Source organism: Acinonyx jubatus, chromosome A1 (assembly GCF_027475565.1).
Source record: "Acinonyx jubatus isolate Ajub_Pintada_27869175 chromosome A1, VMU_Ajub_asm_v1.0, whole genome shotgun sequence".
NCBI lineage: Eukaryota > Metazoa > Chordata > Mammalia > Carnivora > Felidae > Acinonyx > Acinonyx jubatus.
The window spans coordinates 116555883-116563144 of NC_069380.1; the positions used below are offsets into that span (position 1 = coordinate 116555883).

The 7262-nt window shown below is 37.6% G+C and overlaps 1 protein-coding gene across 1 annotated transcript in view; it reads left to right on the top strand.

Annotated features, from left to right (window-relative positions):
• The window catches only part of NDFIP1 (Nedd4 family interacting protein 1), a 55613-nt gene extending 51232 nt beyond the window's left edge, over positions 1–4381 (top strand). The window contains exon 8 of the mRNA XM_027042730.2: positions 3292–4381. The gene's annotated coding sequence lies outside the window, so the exon portion shown is untranslated. The remainder of the gene's footprint in view (positions 1–3291) is intronic.
• Positions 4382–7262: the final 2881 nt, after the last annotated feature.

Genomic DNA, 7262 nt, shown 5'->3' on the forward strand with positions numbered 1-7262 from the left:
AGCTTAAAAAGGAAATCTGGTCTCCTGCCCCACAGCAAGAAAAGCCAGAAGGAATTGCTAAATGTAGGCCCTGTGGCCTCAAGAAGTGAGTGACTGTGAGGAAGCAGAAAAACAGAACGTTCCTTCTGTATTGTTTCCAAAGAAACAGATACCTTTCAGAAACCTCTTTATCTGAAATGGTCAAAAATGTCGTGTTCATACTTTTTCTTATTTACCATTTTACTGGAAAATAAATTTTTATGGAGTACCACTTCCTCTGATGCTGCCAAGGAACTGAGGGTTTAGCTGCAGTAGTTGGAATGTGGTAGCACAGTGAACTGGTATCAGACGCTGCTCCAGAAGCACTTGTGCCTCTGAAGCCCAAGAGATATTAAATTGTTATTTTAACCACATATAAAATAGGAGGGAGGGGCACCTGGGTGGCTCCGTCGGTGAAACATCCGACTTCGGCTCAGGTCATGATCTCACGGTCTGTGAGTTCGAGCCCTGCGTCAGGCTCTGTGCTGTCAGTTCAGAGCCTGGAGCCCGTTTCGGATTCTGTGTCTCCGTCTCTTTCTGACCCTCCCCCCGTTCATACTCTGTCTCTCTCTGTCAAAAAATGAATAAACGTTAAAAAAAAATTGAAATAGGAGGGAAAAGTTTGTAAGCCCTGGCATTAATGAGGTAGGACGCTTTACAATTAGATAATGATTCCTGTGACCTATACCTATTAGTTACCAGATATGTAAAATTTCCCCCCATATGATGCTATTTTTCCTTTTCTATGATGTTTCCCTTTCTATAATCTTCCCCCTCCTCCTTAATACTTCTCTTAATTTATTAAAGGAAGTTCACCCCAAGTTAAAGTTAGATTTGTTGGACTATGTTGTCAAGCAGCAAGACAGAGAGAGAGAGACAGTGCGTGAGCAGGGGAGGGCCAGAGAGACAGGGAGACACAGAATCCGAAGCAGGCTCCCGGCTCTGAGCTGTCGGCGCAGAGCCCGATGCGGGGCCTGAACCCTTGAACCGTGAGATCATGACCTGAGCCGAAGTTACACACTTAACCGACTGAGCCACCCAGGCGCCCCAGTGGAATTTTTGCTAAAAAAAGTTCATATAACATTCAAGAAGAAATGGTGGTTTTCCTCTTGAGATTAAATGATCTGTAGGCTGATGGTTCCTTTTGTTTCTGAAGTGATCCGATCTACAGTTTAGTAATGATGTCCAGAGTCCCTAACAGCCTTCTTTCCTCCAGTTGTGTTCCACCATTGTTTTTGTGACACCTTGTGAGTCAAGTCTGTCTGGACAGGCCTCCAGGTTTAAGAGAGCAGTAATAATTTTCATTTGGAGCCTGTATAGTGATTGAGATGACCCACTATTAACCTATCTAGACTCCTTTAGTGGAATTTTATTGTTTGTTGGGTGGTTCTGACTTTGAGGGATCTAATCAACCTCTGTGGAAGCAGCATGATCTAAGGCAAGTGGTCAGATCGTTACCTGGACTATATCATATGTTCTTGCAAATTCTAGTGTTTTAATGAATAAGAACTCTTCCATCATTTTTCATTTGTTAATGGAAATTAATAAAGCTGAAGTTACTTAAAATTGTAGTAAGTCTAGCCTCATTGCAAAAACCTCCACTTGACATAGGCCTGCTGATACACTTTTTGCTTCTGCTTGGTTTTTAGAGTTCCTTATGTTCTCATGTCTTTGTCACTGTACATTCTGAGGTCTCTCAATCTAAAGAAAAGTTGTTCTTGTGTCACTATTACTGGTTTACTTGAATACCAACTGAATTTGGAATTTGGAAAAATATGAACAGTTTAAAAAACCATATATTGATTTCCTCTGTTGTAGCTTCTCTGCATTTTGTCAGCCTTTTAAAGATTTAGGCAGTAATCTAATCAGAAAAGATAGAAAAGAAAGGGCTAGTTCTAGCTTTTACAGTAACCTGGACAGGTAGAAAAGTAAGCTAAGGGTCTCCATATGAGCCCATCCAACTCTCCCTTGGTGCATGATACCACACAGTTGTTTCTCAAATATTTATGAAGTAGTGTGTGTGTCTTCAGTGTTGTTGTGTGTTTTTTTTGCATTAACATAGGGAGTCACTTGTACGTTTTCCTGTTAATTCCATGAAAACCAAAATGATTAATTATGCCAAAACAGAAATGCCTCAAAGTATTGTATGAAAACTGCATTTAAAATACAGAATATATGGGGCACGTGGATGGCTCAGTCAAACATCTGACTCTTGATTTCGGCTCAGGTCAGGAGCCCTGAGTCAGGCTCTGTGTTAACAGCCCAGAGCCTACTTGGGATTCTCTCTCTCCCTCCCTCTCTGTCCTTCCCCCCATGCTCTCCCTCTTGTTTTCTCTCTCAAAATAAATAAATAAACTTAAAAATAATATGCAGTATATGGGCATTGTTTTGAGAGTGTTTATTTCAGTCATGTATATTCCTTTTTAAAAATCAGTTTTTTGGGGTCCCTGGGTGGTTCTGTCCATTAAGTGTCTGACTTAATTCAGCTCAGGTCATGATCTTGTGTTCATGAGTTCGAGCCCGTGTCGGGCTCTGTGCTGACAGCTCAGAGCCTGGAGCCTGCTTCGGATTCTGTGTCTCCCTCTCTCTTTGCCCCTCCCCGGCTCACGCCATGTCTCTCTCTCTCTCTCTCTCTTTCAAAAATAAATAAACATTTAAAAAAATTAGTTTCTTTATCAAATTTTTTCAGAAATATATGCCCCACAATACATTGACTTTTTTGTCTGATTGATTGAAAGAAGTATCTGTGATACCTGTGAGTTTACAGTTATTCTTTAACTTTGCAGTGCTCTAAGTACAGCATGACATCATTGGCGTCCTTTGTGGAAATCTTCTTTGTGTGAGATCTGGCAGAATTGGCAGGGTAAACAGGAGCTTCAGGTGTATTAGGAAAATTACCTGTGCACTTGGATTCTACTGTCTCTTAGTCCCCAAGTTTCCGTCATTGCTGTGGAGGTTAAGTGCAGGATGAAGGAAGTGTTACTTGCATTTCATTATGTTGTTAGGACGTTTGGAGAGAGAGATCGATCCCTGGCTTCGTGGGCTTTAGAGAAAGCATTCAGGTTCTTCCTAGTTCTAGAGTCCTTGGTAACTTTAAGAACTGAAATGTTAATGTTTATTGAATAGTATGATGTCAGTGTATAGTAATCTTAAAGCTATGTTAAAATCTACTTGTGTCTGCAAACATCCTGCCTTCTTTTGTGACTACATCCTTCTCTTGGCCAAAATAACAAGCTAACTAGAGTTTCAATATTCAATATCCTTCTCTGGCAGATGTTTTCTGGCAAAGGCCTTCCTGCGTTTATGAATTCTCTCTCAAGAAGCAAGAGAACACCTGCAGGAAGTGAATCAAGATGCAGAACACAGAGGAATAATCACCTGCTTTAAAAAAATAAAGTACTGTTGAAAAAGATCATTTCTCTTTATTTGTTCCTAGGTGTAAAATTTTAATAGTTAATGCAAAATTCCATAAACTTTGAATCATTAGTGGTTAATGTTTGAAAAAGCTCTCGCAATCAAGTATGTGATGTATTAATAATGCCTTATCTATTGTTTGTAGTTATTTTAAATAGCATGAGCCTTGTCCCTGTAGTCAGTAGGGGGCAATCTTGCTTTATTCATCCTCCATCTCAAAATGAACTTGGAATTAAGTATTTTAGTGTAAGATATGTATAATGCTGGCCATTTTAAAAGGGATTTTCTCAAAAGTTCAGATTTTTGTTATGACTGCATTTCTATGCATAATCCATACTTGCTGTTAAAATTAATCTAGAAATTTATTCAGTTGTACTGTGAACACCTGGAAGCAAAATCATAGTGCAAAATGCATTTAAGGTGTCGTCAGGATTAAGTTAAGTTCTTAATTGGTGAATAATAAGCATTAATTTTTTATAGTCTGTATTCTAAATTTTGTAGTACCTTATTGTTCTGTGTTATGTACCTAAGAAATTGTAAAGGTGTTGTCACTATAAAATAAAAAGGACAAGGACAATTGCAGCTTAATTACTAAAATACAGTTGATACTTTATTATTAAGAGTCCTATTCTTTCTTTCTTTCTTTCTTTCTTTCTTTCTTTCTTTCTTTCTTTCTTTCTTTCTTTCTTTCTTTGTCTCCTGATGATTAGGCCAGGGGCTGGAGTAGGGAGGGTATTAGATACTAAGGAGCGAAGAAAGAATTAGTTTGGAACTTTTGAGATGATCCCTAACATACTGTAGTACTACTTGCTTTTATAATGTGTTAGCAGAAACCGATGAGTTATAAATGTAGAATGATGTGCTTTCTGCCAAGTGGTAATTCACCTTGGTTTGCTATGTTAAAACTGTAAATACAACAGAACATTAATAAACGTCTCTTGTGTAGCAACTTCTGCTGTAGATTAGTGTTTAATTTCTTGGTTTGCATTTGTTCATTGCCAAGGCAATTTTTTTCTAATCTTTATTCATACAGATTCATGCAGAATCATTCATTAAATTTAAAAAAAATTGGTTTGGAGCCAATTTTTTTCTTTTTCTTTTTTTTCAGCACAAAAAGTTCCCTTCTGTTATTCTCAGTACATTCCTAAAGATGTATGTGAAAATTGGTTCTGCAAAAGCTAATGGACTAAATACAGAGGAGTTGTAGAGATCTTAAATCACTCCAGAACTCCCAATTATGCTTCATTTTTTAGACCTAATCCTAGATAGTTTATTTTCAATATTTTCTGCATGTTTCTTGCCTTTGCTCTTTTTCTCATTTGAGCACTATCCACTAGTTTAAGCCCTATGGGAACCCAGCTGAGGCGAAAGACTCCTCATTCTTCCGTTTCTATTCTTGTCCCAGTTGTGTTAAATGTAAAGTCCCGTGGTTCTTACAATGTCAGCCATTTGATGTGTCCCCCCCTTCTTCCACTTATTAAATAAAATATAAAGAACAAATGCAGCATGCAGCAAGATGGTCATGTAACTCACAGATCACCAGCGTGTATGGCAGCTGCAAATGTTCTTTTATCTCCTGCATGCAAATATCTGGGATCAGCCTCAGAAATCTGTTTAGGGGTGTCAATATGTAATGCATAGAAGTGTAGGTTGTTTGAGAGCTAAATAGGAGAATTGAGGGCCTCCTGGATGGACATTTCAATGATCATTCCAACTTGTTTGTTATTTGTAATAGTTATATATTCTTGTTCAAAAGTTATATTTTGCAGTAGACAAGCAGGGGGTTTTAATGAAAGTCTCTTTGAATCTCTTTGAAGATTTTTACATTTTGAATTAGATTATGCCAACAATATAATTTGGAAAATTTTATAGCCTATATCATGTTCTAAGTTTAAGAATGAATATATCTCCAACAATCATAATAAATCGGGACACATGCAAGAGAGAACTATTGAAATTATCTTACAGGACAAAATAGAAGGTCTCTAAACCACATAAACTGGAACATTATAAATTCGCTTTGTGTTTAATCTTTAGGTCCTTGTGCCTTATTTGGTTTTGTATATTCAAAGGACTAAGATATTTGGAATTTCTATTTCTACATATTTGGTGGCCCTAAAGACTTTGTCACATGTAAATCTATAGTTTGACATGCTTTCAAAGTACTTAGAAGGATGATTTCTCCTTTTTCTTTTAAATGTTCTAAATATTAAGGTCTTTTCAGATGTGTCAAGTTGGTACCATTTGATACCTAGAGTCCTTAACTATTAGGATGGAAATATTTATACTGTACTATTTTCGTTTTTCTCTCTCATTCTTTTCTGTTTCCCTTCGGTAGTTTCATTATTAAGAATAACCCTTTCATATAAACTATTTGAAAGGGGATACTGAGGAACCATTTATTTGGCTAAGGTGATGGAATAAACTGCCCTTGATCCCGAACTAAGGGACAACTAGGGCTTACCTATGACCACAGAGGTCCCTCATGCCTTACTTCTGTTCATTTGGAATTATACAAACTATGTTTAAAAGATTCTGTGTAGCAGTTTCTTTTTTCAGAAAATTAGATTGCTTTGTGTGGGAATAAAAAGTTATTAAAATCTACTTGTTAAAAAATTATGAGTGAATATCTTTACTATTGGGGTCATTTTGTTTACAGTTTTAAAGAAAAGATTTTTAAGGAAGTAAATGATAATACTTAAATTTTTTTGTTTGTTCGTTTTCTCGTTAAATATGACTTGGGCTCTGGCCCACCACGAGTCATTCGTGGTACATAGGAAACTTCTTTTGACCTTCACTATATTCTTCTACTAGAATATACTTTACTTAGCCATAAATTGTTTATATTTAAAGGAAGAAATAACTACTGAAAGGGAGTTTCAGGGCCAGGAGAAGTGAAAATTCAGTTTAAGTGGTTGCTGAGGTGGCAAGATTCTGAGGTCAGAATCAACAGAAATGTACCCCACAAATGGAGTGTTCTTTAGTTTTGAATCCAACCCTACCACCTCTTCTCTGTGTCCGACCTTGAAGGTTAATGTGGTAGATACTGGAAAAGCACTTGGCCCTGATTCCATTATATCCCAATAATCAAATTTTAACTTCAGACATGCCAAGGCTGGACGTAGAGATGTACGTTCTTGTAAAATGTGCGGGAATATCTTATGAACAGGAAGCTGTGGCCCCTGTGCCCTACCTGAATCTGGTTCTTGGTGAAATCTCAGTGATGGATACAGGTAAGTTGTAAGATGCAGTTTAATAATTTTCAGAATCTGCTATTGTTTTCAGCTATTTAGATTTTCACATTTTTAGGCTTTGATTTAAGAAATGATGAGAGGCGTAACAAAATGCAGATAAGCTCCTATGGATGGTTGGTGCATTCTTTTTTTTTTTTTTTTTTAATTTTTTTTTTCAACGTTTATTTATTTTTGGGACAGAGAGAGACAGAGCATGAACGGGGGAGGGGCAGAGAGAGAGGGAGACACAGAATCAGAAACAGGCTCCAGGCTTTGAGCCATCAGCCCAGAGCCCGACGCGGGGCTCGAACTCACGGACCGTGAGATCGTGACCTGGCTGAAGTCGGACGCTTAACCGACTGCGCCACCCAGACGCCCCGGTTGTTGCATTCTTAAAATTGTGTTTTGCATATTTTTAATGCCTAAATACTACTTGTAGTCTATAAGGTACATGAGGCAAATTGAGCGAGAGTGTTTGTTAAACCAATATTGAAGTACTCTTGCTTTTGCGTATACCTGTATACCTTTGTATATGTGTATGGTTGTAGTCATTTAGAGTGCCCACAAAGAGAGAAAAAGTGTTCTTTGAGAGATAGC